We start from the raw sequence: 20974 nt of genomic DNA on the forward strand, positions 1-20974 counted from the left end.
TTCAACTTGGCAAAATTGAGGGTTAAAATTGTTGTTAATTCGATTCGAACCGATCAATTCGATTCGATTTTTTCGTCTGCCTTTGATCTCTACCCGACATACGGGAATTCAACTTGGCAAAAAGGGATGGTTAAAATTGTTGTTAATTTGATTCGAACCGATCAATTCGATTCCGGTTGTCTGCCTTGATCTCTACTGGACATACCGGAAGTCAACTTGGAAAAAAAATGGGGGTTAAAAACGTTAATTCGATTCGAACCAACCAATGCGTGACTCTCTACCACCAAACATACCAGAAGTCAACTTGGCAAAAATAAAGTTTAAACACCTATAAGTTTGAATCGAACCGATCAATTCGAGACGATTTGTCTGCCTTGATCTCTACCCGTCATAACGGAATTCAACTTGGCAAAAAGGAGGGTTAAAATTGTTGTTAATTCCAATTTGAACCGATCAATTGGATCCCGATTTTGTCTGCCTTAATTGATCTCTACCGGACATACCGGAAGTCAACTTGGAAAAAATGGGGGTTAAAACGTTGTTAATTCGATTCGAACCGATCAGTTTGAGGCAGTTTGTCTGCATTGACCTCTACCCGACATACCGGAAGTCAACTTGGCAAAAATGAGGGTTAAACGCTGTAAGTTCGATTCGAACCGATCGATTCGATTCGATTTGTCTGCCTTGATCTCTACCCGTCATGCAGGAATTCAACTTGGCAGCAAGGAGGTTTAAAATTAATTCCATTCGAACTGATCAATAATCGATTCGATTTGTCTACCAATTGATCTCTACTGGACATGCCGGAATTCAACTTGGCAAAAAGGAGGGTTAAAATTGTTGTTCATTCGATTCGAACCGATCAATTCGATTCGATTTGTCTGCCTTGATCTCTACCCGACATACCGGAATTCAACTTGGCAAAAAGGAGGGTTAAAATTGTTGTTAATTCGATTCGAACCGATCAATTCGATTCGATTTGTCTGCCTTGATCTCTACCCGACATACGGGAATTCTATTTGGCAAAGAGGAGGGTTAAAGCTGTGTTGTTAATTTGTTTCGAAGCGATCAGTGGGATTCGATTTGAAGGCCTTGAGACCTACCAGTTTTACACAGTTTTTGAGTTTATTTAGAAAAAAAAATAGGGGTTAAAAAACTGGATAATTCAAAAAGTACCGATGAACAGTGCGGGCCCCCAACATACTTGAAGTCAACTTGGCAAAAATGGCAGTTAAACACTATAGGGTTTGTTTCGAATCGATGAGGTCTGGTCGAAATTGTTGTCTCCTTTGATCTCTTTAGCCGTTGTAACGGAATTCAACTTGGCAAAAAGGAGGGTTAAATTGTTGTTAATTCAATTTGAACCGATCAATTAAATTAAATTTTGTCTGCCTTGATCTCTACCGGACATACACCGGAAGTCAACTTGGAAAAAATGGGAGTTAAAAGTCGTTGTTAATTTGATTCGGACTTCGATCGATTTGAGACGATTTGTCTGCATTGACCTCTACCCGACATACCGAAAGTCAACTTGGCAAAAATGAGGGTTAAACGATGTAAGTTCGATTAGAACAGTTCGATTCGAGACGATTTGTCTGCCTTGATCTCTACCCGACATACCGGAATTCAACTTTACTTGGCAAAAAGGAGGGTTTAAATTGTTGTTAATTCAATTCAAACCAATCAATTTGAGACAATTTGTCTGCCTTGATCTCTACCCGACATACCTGAAGTCAACTTGGCAAAAAGGAGGGTTAAAAACGTTGTTAATTCGAGTCAAGACCGATTGATTTGAGTCGAAATCTTTAGAAATTTCATATCTCCTCACAACCATGTATCGTGTACATCCTCTATGTATTCAAACTGTCTTTTTTTTATATAACTCTCTTCTCCTTGCTGTGTTCTTTGTTTTCTTAATATTTTTCAGGGTTTTTTGCCTGGATTACCTGGATAGCTTGATATCAGTCTGACTGGTACTATTTCTGGATATATAATTATGTGTAAAAGGTAAGGTATGGCTACACTGAAATTTAGTTTTCTGGGATAAAATTTGTGACTTTTGTGAGGCCCCGTAGACTTTTGTTATAAAGACAATATCTTGCCAAAAGAGCAATTTTTTATTTTTTTTTGAAGAAGTTAATTGGGAATTTGAGTGAAGAAAGTTTCGAAAGGTATTTTGAGAGTTAAATATAATTAATGTAGTAAACACAGAATAAGATTAAATCTTATTGTGAAAAGCAATATTATTATCTACTTTACCTAAATTTAGCATTCTTATTTTTTTCAGAATCAACCTTGAGAGTTAGGGGTGCGGCTTACATGCACATGACGGATTGTATGTACAAGTGCAGCTCATACACAAGTCCTTTTATGGTAATTAAATTTTATATTGGAACACAAATCAATTATCTGCAATTTTTAAATTTAGCAAACAATCTCTTCTCTGAAAATCCGTAAAATTATATTTCATAATCCTTAAATCCTAACAGGGCCTCTCTTGTGTCTGTTTACAGCTTGAATCATCATTGTAAAGTGACCCTCAAAAGAAGACAAGAGCCTAAGAATGAGAAGGGTTTGTTGTATCAAAATGGCAACAATGAAAAAGTAAGTATACAATTATTGTAACCACATTGCACACTGGCTCTTTAATTTGCAGTATTATGCTTTTTGAAGTGTAAACATGCATACATGTACAGTTTGATAACCTACTTTTCTTGAAGATAACAATGAATTGATTTAGTCGCCCTTCTAATAGATTTGTTAACACAAAATAATGTGTTTTTTTTCATCCAGCTGGTAAATGTGCCCAGTAGTTTCCTCCTTGCCTTAAGACTAAAGCTTGTGTTATTTTGTTTCATGAATTTTGAAACAGTAGCGATGACTGCAGTCTAATTTAAATCACCTGAAACAGTCACCTTCAACAAAGACACTGGTTGCTAATTATCACAGAGCTACAATAAACTAAAGTATATCTTTGATTACCTTTCAAGACAAAGAGAAGAAGTGTAAATCAATCAAGCATATGCATGTTCCTGATTCCTGTCCCACAAAGAAGGAGTTGACAAACATTCTAGTACTGTCGAGATGCAGATTGCTTGGACAATGCTTTCGATCTTTTATTGTAATAGCGGAAAGGTAACTTGAAATTTTGGCAGTTTTCTGTTTCATATTCATTTTTGAGCTTAGAAGGGTCAGCGGGCTTAATTTTTTACAGTATTAGGTAAAAGGGATTAGTGAACACATGATGCATATTTTAAACAAGACTGATATGATCTAAACCCTTTCTTCTTCTTAATTTCCTGGAATAAAACTTCTGACTTTGTGTGGCCCTGTTAGGGGGTCTATCCATAATCCTGTATAGTCAATTGTGCAGAATAATTCGTGTCTAATTATTAGAAATAATAACCCTAAAAGTGATGACTGATAATAATCTGTGCTTACATTTTTGTAACATACATAATAATCCGTGGTCTTTTGTAATAAAGACACCATCTTGTCAAAAGAGCATCTCTTTCTGAAGAAATTTGGAATTTGAGTGAATAGAAGCTAGTAGAGTAAATGCACAAAGCATAAGATTATATCTTATTGTGCATAGCAACCAACTACTTTAACTTAGCATTCTTAAAATTTTTTTCATTAGAGTCAACCTTGGGGGGGTGCAAAAAATTGAGGGTGCAGCTTATACACAAGTCCTTAGGTAACCAAAACCAAACCAAACTCTAAGAAAGCCAACATTCATGCCAGGGATTTCCTGCAGGTGGGTCACTGAGTTTCATTAGCATTCTTCGCTGTTATGTATACGGTAATGATTCGATTTAACGCCCTCCTTCCAATAAGCGCCCCCTTCTGAATAAGCGCTCTCCTTTCGAATGTGTTTTTTTTTTCAATAAACGCCCCTATTCCAATAAGCGCCCCCATTCTTATAATTGCTCCTATCTAAATAAACGCCCCTATTGTGGATAACTGCCCCTACGGAAGTCATCAACGTCGAATAGATAAACTCATGAACATTCACCGTACCGTACATGTATATATTTACTGCTAAATTGAACAATTCTTTTAAAGTAACTGAACTTTCAACCGTTTGTTACCGTTACAGTTTCTGTTATTATTAGTTATTTTAATATTTATTAAAGTTTTGTTTTGAACATTTGGTTGTTTCTCCAAAAAATGAATAAGCGCCCTGTCTCGAATTAGTGCCCTCCCTAGAGGTGCCAAAAGTAAATAAGCGCCCCGGACGCTAAATCGAATCATTACGGTACCCCTATTCTGTAAAACAGTAAACCCTCTGATAGCAATCCAACCATTTTGTCAAGCCGTAACCAGTCACTTGGGAGAGGTTTCTTTTACTGTAATTAGAAAGAATTTTGCGGTGGAATGATTAAAAGGAAGCGTAATCACAGCTTTAGCAAGGTTCAGCTACAGTTTTAACATAATTTTAAACAATTTCCGTTGGGGCGTTGTTCCATTATGTATGTAAGGATGCTGAAAACGTGCGCTCGTCAAAGACGTCAAACGTTTTCACCAGTCATTCAACTGTATTGAGCATATAAGTTGACAACTACCCTCCTCCACCCTGCCATCATATTTATTTAATAGAAATAATAGAACGATTCACACTGAATGATGACACGTACTTGACACTCATCTACGGGAGATTCAATGTCGCAACACGGTTTTATTTTCATATCTCTACAGATTTTTATCTACCGTCTATTCTGGAAGAGTCCAGACACCCCCAGAAGGATCAAGATGGATGACATAAAGCGAGCTTTTCCTATGCACTCTGAGAGCAGCATTAGAAAACGACTCAAGCTTTGTGCTGACTTTAAACGAACAGGTTTGGATGATTGGTTGGTTTAATTTGTACCAATGAGAGAGCGCGTCTGTGAGGCGCCGTACGAGAAGCAAGCCTGCGTGAGGTGTGCGTGCGTGATTGAGTGTGTGCGTGATCACGTGCATAAGTAAGCAAGTACCCAATCTGATTGTAGTGTTTGTGTAATAAACCTAATGCAGCATAATGTAATTGTCACTGATCAATTGATATTTCAATACATTGTAGTTCAAAATAGAATAGATATTGGTTTAGGTACAAGGTACAGAAAAGTAGCTTATGACATAAATGAAGTGAAATTTAACAGACATTAACTATTTCAGATTCACAGGGTATGGAGTTAGAATCAGTTCCCTTTTGGAGTGAGTAAAGTACTAGCTGTTAGTGTAGAATAGTTAAGATATGTAGTATAACAGAAATAAACTTAAGTCAATGCCAGGACTCGAGCTAGGACTCGAGTAAAAGCTAACCGCAAGCAAACCGGAGTGAAAGCTTGAGTCCCAAGCTCGAGTCCTGAGCTCGGGTCCTGGCTCGAATCCTGACTTGGTATTTAGGTATCCTCAGCATAACATAGCATACAGTAGCTTATTTTAGTTTAGAGTAGTTTAGCAGATCGTTGCATGGCAATGTTTATATTTATGGTATATTAGTTTTTAAGAAGAGGAAACTTCCGAGTTTACAGTGTACGATCACAAAATGAGAATAAAAACATGTGAAGCGAGGAACATTTGTTTTTTATGTGATAAAAAAAGACAAGTCCGCTACTTAAATATAAGAACGTGCAAATTATCATCCTTAGATTCAGTGGTGGGTTGGTGGCTGTTTAAGTGAGTGAATTTGTAAAGCGATTCATAGTTAACTGGTAGCGTCGAATTCTTGCCGCTCTCCCGAGTCCAGTCTCTGGAGGAGCGCGGACTCATTTTCCCGCCCAGAGGCTGGCAGTAGAGCCTAGTGAGCTCACGTGACGTACTGTTGTGTCACCTCAGGTACTGACTGTAACTGGTGGGTACTCAAAAGTGATTTCCGTTTGCCGACTGAGGAAGAGATGCGTGCTTTGGTGTCTCCAGAGCAGTGCTGTGCGTATTATAGTATGTTAGCTGCAGAACAGAGACTCAAGGTAACTTCTGATTTAGCTGAACAGAGAGAACCGTACTGTACGAACACTGTACTCTACTGGGTCGGGTAGCAGCTCTCGCAAAGTCTCACATAAATGGCTCGCTATCCTTCGAGAGAACTTGAACAAACAACAGCAACACTGTCCCTAGCCCCCAAAACAATAGCGAATGCTACACTAGAGGACCAGTAGAATTACAAGTGTGCAAGAGCTGCTACACTCTACTGACTTTACTTAGCCCTTTTATTCCCCCCCCCCCAAGCCGTCAATTGCCTCTCGTCCTGAGAATTTGGTGTACATCAATACAGTATCCCTAAATTACACAAATTTTTGTCTTTATTATCATTGCCTGTCTGCTTGAGCATACCATAAAATTCCCGTTATAAGCCCTCCCGGTTATAGGCCCATCTACCTGGAAACAAAAAAATATGTCCGATTATAAGCCCCCCTCCCCCCCCCGGATATAAGCCCTCCTCTGCCAGATGACCGTACTGAACAGGGCTAAATGTTGCTTAAAAATACATTTTTAACCCAAAAACTAATGTTCAATCAACACTAATATGGCTCCGTTTTGAAACTATTTTTATTCCGCTTATAGAAAACCTGGCGGACAAAAAAGCCCCTCCGTTTTTATGACGGGGAAAATTTTTAGAGCCCTTGCCCGAGATGTGCTTCATTTTAAAGGACACAACTTGGAATTTTACGGTATTTTGATGTAAGGAAAGATGAATGTTTATTCGTTTGTCTCACAATAAAGTCTCTTTAATAAATTGTCAGCTAGCAATTCCTTTTAGATACTGCTGGTCTTCATCAACCTGAAGAAGACCAGCAGTGATACACTGGAAACGTCGCGATCAACTGATAAAAGCAGTTCCAGCGTGGGACAGAGCGGATCAACGTTCATCTTTCCTATCTTACAACACGATGAAGTAGTCACGCATCGTGGATAATATTTTCATGTAGTGTGGGGAAGGCCAGTTTTCATCACTTCTGGATGTCATTAGGGTTTTTGTTTACTTATTTACTTATTTTGGTAGTTTTCTTAATGGTTATGGAGAAAAGTCATTGACACCTCTCTGGAAATGATATATATGTGAAGAAAGAGAGTGACCCTGAAAGCCCAAACATGGTGGAAAAAGTAACAAAGTCAATGTTTTTGGTCAACAGTAAAAACAATGATTGGCTTACTATTTGAACGATCTTTATTATTTTATGGTTAAAAATTAAAAAAGAAACGTTTAAAAACACATCTAAAAAAATAAAACTGTTTCTAAATTTTCAATCCTGGCATCTGCAATCTTCTTGGGAGACGTGATGATTTGAAAAGGGTTTTTGAGTTACTAATATGCATTGGCGATTTTACAATAGGGTGCCCACCTAGGGAGAGCAAACCAGTGGAAGCTGGGGCAGTTGGGATGGTTAGCTTTGGCACTTGTATTAAAGAAGGGATCAATGAGTTCTTTGCTTGTTTCTAATTTTCACTTACAGAAACATGGAACATGGCTTTCTGAGCATTCAATTCATTGATAAGAGGAAAGTGTCGGCTGGCTGTCGTGGGATCTGCCAGGCCCCACCAGGTGTGGGGAGAGGGATTCTCATGCAGTCAGAGTACCTTGCTGTTACATGGCAGAATGAGATGACAGAACTTTGAGCTATCATGCACGATTTGCTCTCATGTGATGTGGAAAAAGTGGTTTCTTCGTGTAGTTGATATTTATATCTTCACTTTCTAATTTGTTCAGGATGATTCGAGTACTGGCTAGATAAAAATAGTACTTGAAAACAAGGGACGGTTACAGGAACAGACGATGATTTGAGAAGACTGTGTATTACAGGCAAGCTACACAGACAAGTACTTTTGAGGAAACTTCAGAATTATCTGATGAAGAAAGTGGAAAACTTTCTTGTTCCAACACAGCAGTTATTTTACATTTCTATTTCAACAATTTGGGAAAACGTGGTTGTCAAATGGTTTGCGCCCTGGATTCTGGATCAGGAGCTGTGGCTGGGGTCACTGTCTTGTGTGCTCAGGCAAGACATGCTAAACTCTCACAATGGCTCTCTCCACCCAGGTGTGTCCGTGGCTACGGGCAGGCATTGGGCACAGAAGTTATCCTGCGATGGACTAGCATCCTGTCAAGGAGATAGTAGAAATTCTTCCATCAGTCTTTTCTGGCTAGGGGGAAAAGCCTGACGGGCCACTAGGCTCGTATGAGGACTCCACTAAAACCATTGATTTTTTTGACCTTAGATTCATAAACTTTCAAGATGGGAAGTTATTCATGTCGTTCGCACCATGTCCACAGAGACGGCCAAGTCCGAAGAAGAGAGGTTTGGCAGAAAGCCATTTTTATTTAAACAAACTAATCCCCCTTTTGTGGCCGCCATTACGGAAGTTGGTCAGGCTGCTGTCCATGACATTGTAAGAGCGCTAGATGCAGATGGGGCTAATGTCTGGTGGGGTTGGAGACGCAATTCCAGGAGCGCCAGGTCACGGTTTGTTTAAGTGAATTCTTGTGACATATTCCAGACGCAGGAGCAAGTTTGCTGAAGAGGATCAAGATTCACAATTCCTGCGCATTTATCCCAAGAACAATACTAAGAAGAATGCCAGTGGGAGAATATTCGACTTACAGAACAAGTATATGGAGACTTTTGTATTTTTCTTTCCCTCCGATTTTAAAAAATCTCAAATTGTTAAAAGAACTGACTCGAGCCAAAAAGGACAGAGTTTGGTTTTACAGGGCGCGCGGGAAAACAAAGGACCTACTTCCCTGTCTATTAAAATTGCAGTATTGATTGGATGACAAGTATGAAAGGATAATTGAAAGATGACGGACGAGCAATGAAAAATTCATTTAACACCTAGCCACTTATCTGAGTTAGAGATTGTCCCTCATTAGTTTCCAACGATGTAGAGAAAACAGAGTGAGTCTAGGAGCGTGAATAGGTGTTTTGTTGTGATGATGCAGTGATCAGTAAAGAAAGTGATTTTCTCCTGACTTGAAAAAAAGTAATGTCTAAAAGCTGCCAGCTGCTAATGAGGTCGCTATTTACTGAAGTCAAACTAATATTTCCCGTATTCAACGATCCCCATGCGCTTTTTAAAGCTTTAAGCTTGTACAATAAAAAATAATAAGAGATTGTATCTCATGAAAGACTGAAAAATATCAAATATAGTTGCAATGATAAACAGCTGAAAATTCTGTTGTTGCCATTCTACCTCCCCCTTCCCCTACCAACTGTCCATTTTAATTCGGAATCTTCCTTTTAAAAGAGGACTTGAGTAAACTCCATACTTTACTGTAAAACTGATTTCTAAGGTTAAAGAAATGATGGAAACAAGTTTCAAGAGTGTTCTTTTTAAAAATTTCCTGGGGGGGGGGGGCATGCCCCCAGACCCCCCTAGTTGCTTGCGCCTTCGGTGCACGTAAGGCGCCTTGCGGCGCCAAGAAACAAGTCACGTCCGGTGCTTTAACAACTATGTCCACTACTTTAGAAAACTGTTGAAAACTGTTTGTTTGTTATTGTTTTGTTTGTTTTTTGACAACAAATCAACCAAGTCGTGCTAAGAACGTGTTTTCAGTGATGCGAAAATCATATTTGAACTTGTTTTCCATCTTTTCAGAGTTCTGTCATCAACTGAGGTCCTCTCTACTGACGAGGAGAGCAGTAGTGATGAAGGAAGCGACATCGACGAGTTAGGAAAAAATCTGGAGAGCATGTTAGCCAACGAGAAAACCAGCATGCAGGTCAGACTCTTAACTCTTCTTACTTCTTTATTGCATTTTTGTATAATTCTACTAGGGACTTTTCATGTGATCTGGGGCTATTCTCGTGACCTATATTCTTGAATTTGCTGTAAAATCTTTTAGAGAAATCCTAACAGGGCTTCTCTTGTGTCTGTTTACAGCTTGAATCATCATTGTAAATTGCACCTCAAAAGAAGACAAGACCCTAAGAATGAGAAGGGTTTGTTGTATCAAAATGGCAACAATGAAAAAGTAAGTATACAATTATTGTAACCACATTGCACACTGGCTCTTTAATTTGCAGTATTATGCTTTTTTTAGTGTAAACATGCATACATGTACAGTTTGATAACCTACTTTTCTTGAAAATAACACCAAATTGATTTAGTCGCTCTTCTAATAGATTTGTTAACACAAAATAATGTGTTTTTTTCATCCAGCTGGTAAATGTGCCTCCAGTAGTTTCCTCCTTGCCTTAAGACTAAAGCTTGTGTTATTTTGTTTCATGAATTTTGAAACAGTAGCGATGACTGCAGTCTAATTTAAATCACCTGAAACAGTCACCTTCAACAAAGACACTGGTTGCTAATTATCACAGAGCTACAATAAACTAAAGTATATCTTTGATTACCTTTCAGACAAGAGAAGAAGTGTAAATCAATCAAGCATGTTCCTATTCTGGCCCACAAAGAAGGAGTTGACAAACATTCTAGTACTGTCGAGATGCAGATTGCTTGGACAATGCTTTCGATCTGTAATAGCGGAAAGGTAACTTGAAATTTTGGCAGTTTTCTGTTTCATATTCATTTTTGAGCAGAAGGGTCAGCGGGCTTAATTTTTTACAGTATTAGGCCTAAAGGGATTAGTGAACACATGATGCATATTTTAAACAAGACTGTATTGATCAAAACCCCTTTCTTCTTCAACCCCCCCCCCCCCCCCCCCCCCCCCCCCCCCCCCCCCCCCCCCCCCCCCCCCCCCCCCCCCCCCCCCCCCCCCCCCCCCCCCCCCCCCCCCCCCCCCCCCCCCCCCCCCCCCCCCCCCCCCCCCCCCCCCCCCCCCCCCCCCCCCCCCCCCCCCCCCCCCCCCCCCCCCCCCCCCCCCCCCCCCCCCCCCCCCCCCCCCCCCCCCCCCCCCCCCCCCCCCCCCCCCCCCCCCCCCCCCCCCCCCCCCCCCCCCCCCCCCCCCCCCCCCCCCCCCCCCCCCCCCCCCCCCCCCCCCCCCCCCCCCCCCCCCCCCCCCCCCCCCCCCCCCCCCCCCCCCCCCCCCCCCCCCCCCCCCCCCCCCCCCCCCCCCCCCCCCCCCCCCCCTTAATTTCCTGGAATAAAACTTCTGACTTGTGTGTGGCCCAGCTAGGGGGTCTATCCATAATCCTGTAGGTAAATTTTGGAAATAATTCATATCCCAATTAGAAATAATAACCCTAAAAGTGATGACTGATAATAATCTGTACTTACATTTTTGTAACATACATAATAATCCGTGGTCTTTTGTACTAAAGACACCATCTTGTCAAAAGAGCATCTCTTTCTGAAGAAATTTGGAATTTGAGTGAATAGAAGCTAGTAGAGTAAATGCACAAAGCATAAGATTATATCTTATTGTGCATAGCAACCAACTACTTTAACTTAGCATTCTTAATTTTTTTTTCATTAAAGTCAACCTTGGGGGTGCAAAAAATTGAGGGTGCAGTTTATACACAAGTCCTTAGGTAATTTTATAATGAAACACAAAATTAATAATCTTCAATTTTTTACATTTAGTAAGCAATCTCTTCTCTGAAAACCAAACACAATATTCCATAATCCTGAAACCCTTAACTGGGCCTCTTTTAATTTGTGTCTGTTTACAGCAGTGAGCTTGAATCATCAGTGTGAATTGCACTTCAAAAGAAGAGAAGAAAACATGTCCTTGATACATTTTCTTGCATGTGTGCATGTTTGAATTTTTGCCCCTGCTACATGTCGGTCCCCATTACATCTCCTGCTTCATGCCCCTTCAGTGTGAAGAACACATGATTTTGTCACTGTAACATGACCCCCTGCGTGTTGTCCACATGTGTGCATGCATAGACCTTTTATATTTAAGTCCTAACATAAAAAAAGCTTGTGTTAATTATTTCGTTTTATGAATTTTAAAACAGCAGAAATGAATAAAAGGAAGTTTATTAATCACTTGAAACAGTCACCATCAGCAAAGGCACTGGTTGCTAATTATCACAGAGCTACAATAATTTGATTACTTTTCAGATTTGAGAAGAAGTGTAAATCCATCTAGCATGCATTGATCCTCCTATTCCTGCCCTACAAAGGAGAAGCGCTTAAGTGGGCAAAAGTTTTAAGTACTGTCGAGATACAGATTGCTTGGACATGGTTTTGAGCTGTAATTAAGGGCAGAAAGGTAACCTAAAATTTTGGCAGTTTTTAATTTTTTTACAGTATTGGGTAAAGGGGGGGGGGGGGGGGGGGGGGGGGGGGGGGGGGGGGGGGGGGGGGGGGGGGGGGGGGGGGGGGGGGGGGGGGGGGGGGGGGGGGGGGGGGGGGGGGGGGGGGGGGGGGGGGGGGGGGGGGGGGGGGGGGGGGGGGGGGGGGGGGGGGGGGGGGGGGGGGGGGGGGGGGGGGGGGGGGGGGGGGGGGGGGGGGGGGGGGGGGGGGGGGGGGGGGGGGGGGGGGGGGGGGGGGGGGGGGGGGGGGGGGGGGGGGGGGGGGGGGGGGGGGGGGGGGGGGGGGGGGGGGGGGGGGGGGGGGGGGGGGGGGGGGGGGGGGGGGGGGGGGGGGGGGGGGGGGGGGGGGGGGGGGGGGGGGGGGGGGGGGGGGGGGGGGGGGGGGGGGGGGGGGGGGGGGGGGGGGGGGGGGGGGGGGGGGGGGGGGGGGGGGGGGGGGGGGGGGGGGGGGGGGGGGGGGGGGGGGGGGGGGGGGGGGGGGGGGGGGGGGGGGGGGGGGGGGGGGGGGGGGGGGGGGGGGGGGGGGGGGGGGGGGGGGGGGGGGGGGGGGGGGGGGGGGGGGGGGGGGGGGGGGGGGGGGGGGGGGGGGGGGGGGGGGGGGGGGGGGGGGGGGGGGGGGGGGGGGGGGGGGGGGGGGGGGGGGGGGGGGGGGGGGGGGGGGGGGGGGGGGGGGGGGGGGGGGGGGGGGGGGGGGGGGGGGGGGGGGGGGGGGGGGGGGGGGGGGGGGGGGGGGGGGGGGGGGGGGGGGGGGGGGGGGGGGGGGGGGGGGGGGGGGGGGGGGGGGGGGGGGGGGGGGGGGGGGGGGGGGGGGGGGGGGGGGGGGGGGGGGGGGGGGGGGGGGGGGGGGGGGGGGGGGGGGGGGGGGGGGGGGGGGGGGGGGGGGGGGGGGGGGGGGGGGGGGGGGGGGGGGGGGGGGGGGGGGGGGGGGGGGGGGGGGGGGGGGGGGGGGGGGGGGGGGGGGGGGGGGGGGGGGGGGGGGGGGGGGGGGGGGGGGGGGGGGGGGGGGGGGGGGGGGGGGGGGGGGGGGGGGGGGGGGGGGGGGGGGGGGGGGGGGGGGGGGGGGGGGGGGGGGGGGGGGGGGGGGGGGGGGGGGGGGGGGGGGGGGGGGGGGGGGGGGGGGGGGGGGGGGGGGGGGGGGGGGGGGGGGGGGGGGGGGGGGGGGGGGGGGGGGGGGGGGGGGGGGGGGGGGGGGGGGGGGGGGGGGGGGGGGGGGGGGGGGGGGGGGGGGGGGGGGGGGGGGGGGGGGTATAAAGGGATAAGTGAACACATGATGAAATAAAACTGCATTGATCAAAACCAGGGGTTTCATTTCCTATAGATCTTGACCTGTTAGATCAAGGTGTCCAGTGGAGTCCTCACCTTCAGGGCTGCATGGTGTCATTGGCCTTCCCCTTTTTTAAATGGATGTGTTCAGTCTCAAAAACTCAAAAACTTTTTCTGCGCATATTTTCCATTCACATGTATGTGTTCTTCAAAGCAATTCATTAAAGGGGCTACGTCACAATTTTTTTTTAGTGTAAGTGCAAGAGAGTACAATAAAGGTTGTTGTTAATTTTATTTATTTTCATTAATTAATTAACAGCTCTTGACTTCAAATTGGCAGAGCAAAAGTCTTTTATTGGCAAAATCATGGCCATATTAAAATCTAGGATGATTTTCGAGCATTGTAAATGGCCCTTTCATACAAATTGAGATAAACTTGAAAATCGCCAGCCTACATTTTTCAAGTCTACCCAAAAGCAGGTATCTTTGGAAGGAGGATTATTTTCTTTAAGTAAAAGTTGTACAATTGAGGTCATGATCAAGTGTCTTCAAGAATAATACAGCAAAACATCTGGATAATTATGTTATTGATGGTCAATCTGGCAGTGTTTTCTTTGTTCTTCTAGGATGGAGTACTGGATGTAATGACTTGCGTGAGTCCAAGTATTTCAAGAATGAGGAGAAAGATAATACACCAGACCCAGTATTCTTCTGGGTAAGTAAAAAGAAATATATTTTGATAGTATTGTAAGTTAAATGACCTTTAGATGTTCTTAACTTAATATATAGCTTATAATAATTTATTAGGGCCCCAATGGGTCCAAGTGTTCTGCCAGTCAAACATTTAAACATTGCCATATATATAGTAACTGGCTACAACCCTTTTTTTCTTTTTCTTTTTTTTCAGTCACACAGGGTGGTCGCCATGCACATGATTACATTATTTGAAACCCTTTTGCATGCAAGTCAATATGCCATCATTCTGCCGAATAGGGACCTTTATTGCCTTTGCATGTCATGAAACTCAAAACCTGATTTTACAAAATGAGGAGAACGAATATGATGAAGCAAAATATTCAGGTAAAATAAACTTGCCAGTACATGCTTTAACTTATTCTGCTTGTTTGCTGAGCACCATTTTTATAAAAAATAATTACACTATTGTATGTAGCAGGTTCATTCACATTTGCATTCCTATTCCCATTCCACAATAACTGATTGTGTCACGTTCATATCTTTTTGTGATCTTAACTTCTCCCAACTTTATAATGGAACTCATGGTAATTATAACATCTTTCGTTTCAATGAGCTGCTTCTCATCTGCTTTTCAAGAGAAAAGGATTAAGTGAACAGCGTAAGATGCACTCTTCTGCTATTGATTAACAAACTTAAAATGACACAAAAACTAGCCCAATGTTGTACCTTATGTTTGTATGTTGTGTTCTTGGGTAAGATGCTGATAAATAAATTGCCTCTCATAACTCAGTGTTGCAAGAGAATTATCAGAGTGAACAGACGAAAAAAAACTTAATTGCCTGTGATTGACTAGCATACCATAATTTTCTACTTGTACCTGGCCTTGTACAACCTCTTAACAGGTTTTGGATTGGCTAATAAATGCGAGGGCTAATTTTTGTGGGCATGGGAGGTGCAGTGACCTAATGGTTAGCATACGGTACTCTGGACATTACAAGATCATGCCCTGGCCGGGTCACTGTATTGTGTTCTTGGGCAAGACACTTTCCCGGGGGGGGGGGGGGGGGGGGCAATACGTGGGGGGCCAATAGTGGCCAATACGGGGAGGCTCCGCCCGAAAGGGGTACCTTTTTCAGGCTTCAGGTATATAAAACGGTAGGGATTTCACAAGTTTAGGTATATGAAAGGGTATGTAAATCCGTCATTTAGGTTTTTTAAAGGGCCTTGAATTAAAATATTTCGAACAGACGCACTTTATGGCTGTATTATTTTAATTTATAAAGCGCAACATGAAAATGACATTAAGAAAACGTCCTGTTTTAAGTCTATGCCAAGTCTTTTAGGTACCCGGTATATGAAAGGGGTACCTTTTTTCAGTAAAAGGTATACAAAAGGGGTACAATTTCTGTGAAAGTGGTATATAAAAGGGTAAGGGGTAAGAGCTTGGGGTGGAGCCTCCCCGTATAAAATTTTTTTGAGTGCCCCCACCGGGGACACTTAACTCACATAGTGCCTCTCTCCACCCAGGTGTACAAATATAGGTACCAGCGAAATAATGCTGGGGGGTACCCTAGGATGGACTAGCATCCAATCCAGGGGGGAATAGAAGTATTCCTAACTGCTAAATGCAATTGAAACTGGGATAGGCTCTGGCAGTATGTGCCACTGGTTCGAGGCTGCTTTTTATTTCCGGGTGGGGCTTATAAGCAGAATAATAAAGGTTTCGAAATGAGCCATAGCAACAGTAAATGAAATACAATTTTTTGTTAAATGGAAGAGGGCCTGGCTTTTATCTGTGTGGTGGCTTATAAGCTAAATTAAAAACGTTTTAAAGGTGAGCCATAACAGTAAAGCTTTTAAATACTCGTAACCAAATCAAATTCATTTCAATATTTGGAGCAACGTTGAGAGAGGAGGCTTATATTTTCTGTCTAGACAAAGATGATCTTTTTTCCGTTCAGATAATGAGTTACTTGTGTCAGAAATGCAAAAAGAATTAACTTGGGGTCACAGAGGTCATTTCAGAGATAAAGCGTGTAGAAAACTACCCTGATTTTGAAAAATTGGCGAAGATGATCGAACACATGGAGGCAAACGATCTTTGTCACATTTTGCAGAAATAAAAGCAATTTGCGGTGTAGGAAGAAAAAAAATGTGGCAATCTGGCACAGACTGAACGACCCCACTATAATAGACCTTCTTAATAGTTTCTTCAAATATTTCGGTTTTGTGATAAATTATTAGGGTCTCTCTTCAATTGGGAACTCAGAGTTTTCACCTTTGTCTGGTGCTTACATAATTGTGGCATCCTTTTTACAGTCACTCAGCGGATCATGACTTAGAATAAAATAAATTACTGATTTTTTTGTTGAGATTCTTGAGTGATCATCCTTATATATTTCTTGAGTAATTTGAGAAATTGAGTAATTGAGAAATCTTTAGTATTGTATTGGTCACTCATTTTAATTTTATTGGTTCATTTATGAAAAAAAATTCACTGCAGTCCTTTGTTCTCAATCCATGTTTTCCTAGTGTCCCCATTCAGGTAGCCGCTCTTATCTGTATGTCAGTACATTTTAACAGTAGTAATTGTTCAAGCTAGGGATCTTTTGCTTGCAAATATTAAGTATTTTCAACTTTCTTTGCAGGTTCTATAATTTCACAGGGCTAGCTAGTTTAACAAAGTCCTAAGAGGAAGGCCAATGCATTACTCACCAACACTCAATGCAGAAAAGTACAATAAATTATAGTTATTACATCCAAACTGTAATGCTACAAATAACAAGAAGCGAAGATCGAAGATGAAAGGACATTGATGTAGTCAGTTGGATATGCTGTGTTTGTCAGTCCAGACAAGATGTCTTTTCTACTGACAAATACTATTGAGAAGATCAAGCGATCGACTACTGATTTCTCCTTACGTTGTTAGTCCACTGTCCATCAGTCAAGTGATGAGAACAAAGACAATCATCAACTGGAGGATACTGTCTTGATAAAACACCAAATTCTCCAAACAAACATTAAAAGAAATGTATGGAAATTAGTAAGGAGAATTGAAATGAAACAAAACAAAAGAATAACGTACTAAACAGCATCTTGATTAGGAACGATCTCAATTGCATTTACTTTTAACACACATTTACATAATACAATGATGAACAAAACAAAACCAGGTTCGTCTATGACCTCTTCAGTTGGTTGCCATAATAGATTTGAATCTGCAGGATGACTTTATGTAATCATACTTGAAAAGTGTATCTTGTTACCAGCTTCCAGATGACAACATAAACAGTAATAACTATACACTGAAAACAAAATATTATTAACAAATTAACATTACGTAACATTTCAATGACCACATGCCATTTTACATTTAAAAATTTTACAAATAACAATGTGCAGGGTTTAACGTTCATTAATTAATGAAACATCTTTATTAAGTATTTATTTAAATTCTTTAGTTGTTAAAAAATCTTTAGTTGTTACAAATAAATACTTAAAGATAAAGATGAGAAATAGAATTACATAAAAATTTTGATGACCCCATGCCGGCATGCACATTTACATTTGATATTTTACAAATGACAATGTGTAGGGCGTTCATTGAAAGCTTATATGTAGTTCACTCGCTCCTCTTAATCTTTGTATTTATTTTAAATCTTTAGCTGTTAAAAATAATAACTTAACAATAAATATGATTTAAAAGTAGAAATAAAAACTTTTGGAACCTGCTATCAAGGTATTTTTCAGGTGTGGTTACATGAAGTCATCCCACTTTCAACTATTACATGGCAACCAACTGAAGAGGTCACAAATTTAACTTGCTTTGCAATTTCTTATTTCATATGTGAAAGTGTGTTAAATTTCAATGCAAGTGCGGTTGTTCTCGATTGAGGTATTAGTCACTGAGATTTGTACTAGGATGTTTACATAGCCAATAAATCTTAGTACAGTCAACCCTCGGGGTATCGTTTATTGTCCCTTATAGCAAGAGTCCCGTGATAGTGGGAGACGACTCACTTCCAGTCAAACCTCTTTTGCCGCGGATCTGGATTTTGTCCGTAATAGCGAGTGTCCGCAAGGCAAGAGTTGACTGTACCAGTAACCTTTATTTGGGAAGCTCAGAAACTATAACAGTAAAGAGTTGTGAATAAAATGAAAATAAATGCAAGCTGCTATTGTAACTAGCGCTGTCTGAATTGTATTCTGCGATCAGGGACTGCAAAGCCGGGGAAGCTGGGGGTGGGGAAGGGGCACAAAAAAATAAAGACTTAAGAAAAGAGTCTCTAAAGCTCCCCGCATCAATCCACTTGTCACCACCCCGCCTTCCCATTAGAAAAATGTTCCGTGGTCCCTGGTGATTAGTTGGATTGTATAAAAGGTAATAAGTTACCATCTTGGAATGACAGAATTTGAGTGGAAAAGAAAAGGGGGGGGGGTAGACTTGCTTACAAGTCAAGCTCACAGGGGTCTACTACCACCAAACTGGAAACGAGAAGTTAACAATTTTTAGAAAGTTTAGTGGGGGGGGGGGGGGCTAATAATGACCAGGAGTCGCGTACTTTCGCTAAGGATTAATGATCCCTCAATAGGCTAGTTTCGAATTGCGCTCCACTGATCACAAACAAAGGAATATTGGAATATTAAAAGTCTAGTTTTAGGGAAATAATTTGAATTTTCTTTTGTTTTATCCCCCTCAACCTTGACTTCACTCCTTTTATCTTCCCCTCCTAGGACACATTTCTTCTATCCCCAATCCTCTCCCCAGTAAGAATCCAAGATGGTGCCCGATCTAAATGCGTTCGAATATGCTTGCTGATGATGATTTGATCATGCTCCATTTCATAATAATTATTTTTACTTTATTTTAATATTTAAAATTTATTGAAATTTAATTAAAACAGACAATTTTGTTTGTCTATGTTGAAAAATTTTGGTGTTCCAGGTTGTTTCGCGGTGTTCCTCGTTTTATAGACATCCCAAAAGCTTCTGAAGAGACCTTTGGCTGGGACGAAACTCTGCGTCAGTCTTGCCATGAATGATCTTTGTCACAAAGTTTGTGTTTTTTCAATGAAACCAAAATAAAGAATGCTTATGTTCAAGTATACCTGACCTTTTTATAAACTATTTTAATTAAAACTAAGTATGGCTGCCTAATCTTGTTAGTCAATCGTGGTTATTCTGGGCAGCCATGCACTTTACTTTATTTCTTTTATTATTGTATTGTTAATTTAATTGAATGTAAAGGGTGCAAATAAAGTTGTTGTTGTTGTTGTCATTATTTTTAAGGAAAAATGTCATGTCAAGAGAATATTCTGTGTCCCCCTTGCAACCTCAACATTTTTTTCAGAGCCCCCCTATCAAACCCCCTCAAAATTTTCAGAGCCCCGCGCTCATCATCTTCATACCCCCCCCCCCCCCCTTTCCATATCAACCCTTCCACTCCTAAACGCGCATCAGGCGCTATTTGGGGATGCAGTCATTGAACCACTTGTGACGTCATTAATTGGCACGTCAATGGAATTTCGTGATAAGAATCTTCAGGGGCGGATCCAGGATATTTCCAAGGAGGGTGGCTGTTTTCCAACATTTTTGTTTACTATATTGTTCAAGCCCCAGTTTTTTATAGGGGCGGAAAAGGGGTTTTTAGGCTTTTAGATAGTTTTTTAGAAGTGGGAGTGCAAACTTTTTTGGCCTGAGGCACATATTTCATGGAGTCGGGGGCATGCCCCCGTCAGAAAATTTTGAAAAGTTGAAGCCTCTTAGACGGGATTTCCGCGATTCTGAGCAGCTTTAAACAGCTGTCAATTAGGTTATTAAACCGCTGTTTTTCCTTGATAAATTGGCAAAATATTCTTTCCTCAACTTACCTTGAATTGTATTTCGGAGAAAAACTATAGAATGATTGAAATAAAGAATGATTGAAATTGATTGAAATTTAAAGTTGACAGGCCAAGAACTTACGGGAAAGAATAGATCTGTTTTTTTTTGCTCACCCACATGTGTGGAAATGTTTAGCCCTTGACAAAGATGTAAATGGAGAAGAAAATCATTCCAGCAAGGCTAAAACAACTCATGAATGCTAAAAGGAATCTATTTTTTTTTTAATTATACACACGTTTTGTTACATTACTAGACGTTCGTTAAACAGGCTGTCAAATGTCTTCTATTTTGGAAAAAAGGCCGTCCTTAACTTTGAATGGCTGCCTGACTATGAAAGGTGGATGGACATTGTCCATATTTTCTATTTTAATATGTTTATTTTCATTTTTCTGGTGGATCAAGGGGGGTGGCTAGCCACCCAATCCACCCCCCCCCCCCCCTGGATCCGCCCCTGATCTGATAGCGCTGGGATCGACCTGTTCATTTTGAATATCGGTTGCATTTCGACAGAGCTAGAAAAACTCAAACCATTTTGGTGCAAAATCGTTACTTAAACAGGCCAGTACACCTGTAATTGGTCAAGGTCCCTTTTTCGATAACGTCAAAACTTTTTTGGCCAGAAGAAAGGATATGAAGAGTTGAAAGTAACGAGAATAAGAAAGCGGAAAAAACGGAAGCAAAAGGGGAAAAAAATTGGAACGGTTCAGCAAAAATAGACAAGTCCATATTTTGGCTTATGTGCATGCACCAAAGTGACATATTGTACATTTTTACACAGAATCTTTATTGAAATGTTGCTGAAGTGTAAAAAGTGCTTCTTCTGCAAAGTTGAGGTAAATTCAAGACCATAGCAACAGAATTTCAGTTAAGCGGCAAAAAAAAAACGCGTTTCAGGGGGGGGGGGGGGGATGTGGGAGTCAAGGGGTTAAAATCAACTTTCCCTTAGATAATTTACCCCGAACTTACTCCAGCTCTGGCCCTGTAGAAGA

At 42.6% G+C, this 20974-nt stretch overlaps 1 long non-coding RNA gene across 16 annotated transcripts in view; it reads left to right on the top strand.

Moving 5' to 3' along the window:
• The window catches only part of LOC144638045 (uncharacterized), a 54728-nt gene extending 36438 nt beyond the window's left edge, over positions 1-18290 (top strand). For 9 of the 16 annotated variants that reach the window (XR_013567863.1, XR_013567864.1, XR_013567860.1 and 6 more), the window contains 5 exons: positions 3641-3697; positions 11950-12100; positions 14033-14121; positions 14314-14486; positions 16751-18290. This is a non-coding gene — a long non-coding RNA (uncharacterized LOC144638045). Of the gene's footprint in view, positions 1-1481; positions 2008-2287; positions 2374-3640; positions 3698-9836; positions 9957-10338; positions 10469-11356; positions 11412-11949; positions 12101-13725; positions 13792-14032; positions 14122-14313; positions 14487-16750 lie in introns of those variants that run through there. The other 7 variants (XR_013567850.1, XR_013567851.1, XR_013567853.1 and 4 more) reach the window with 7 other exon arrangements.
• Positions 18291-20974: the final 2684 nt, after the last annotated feature.

Source organism: Oculina patagonica, chromosome 14, assembly GCF_052425735.1.
Source record: "Oculina patagonica isolate OP01 chromosome 14, crgOcupat, whole genome shotgun sequence".
Classification (NCBI taxonomy): Eukaryota; Metazoa; Cnidaria; class Anthozoa; order Scleractinia; family Oculinidae; genus Oculina; species Oculina patagonica.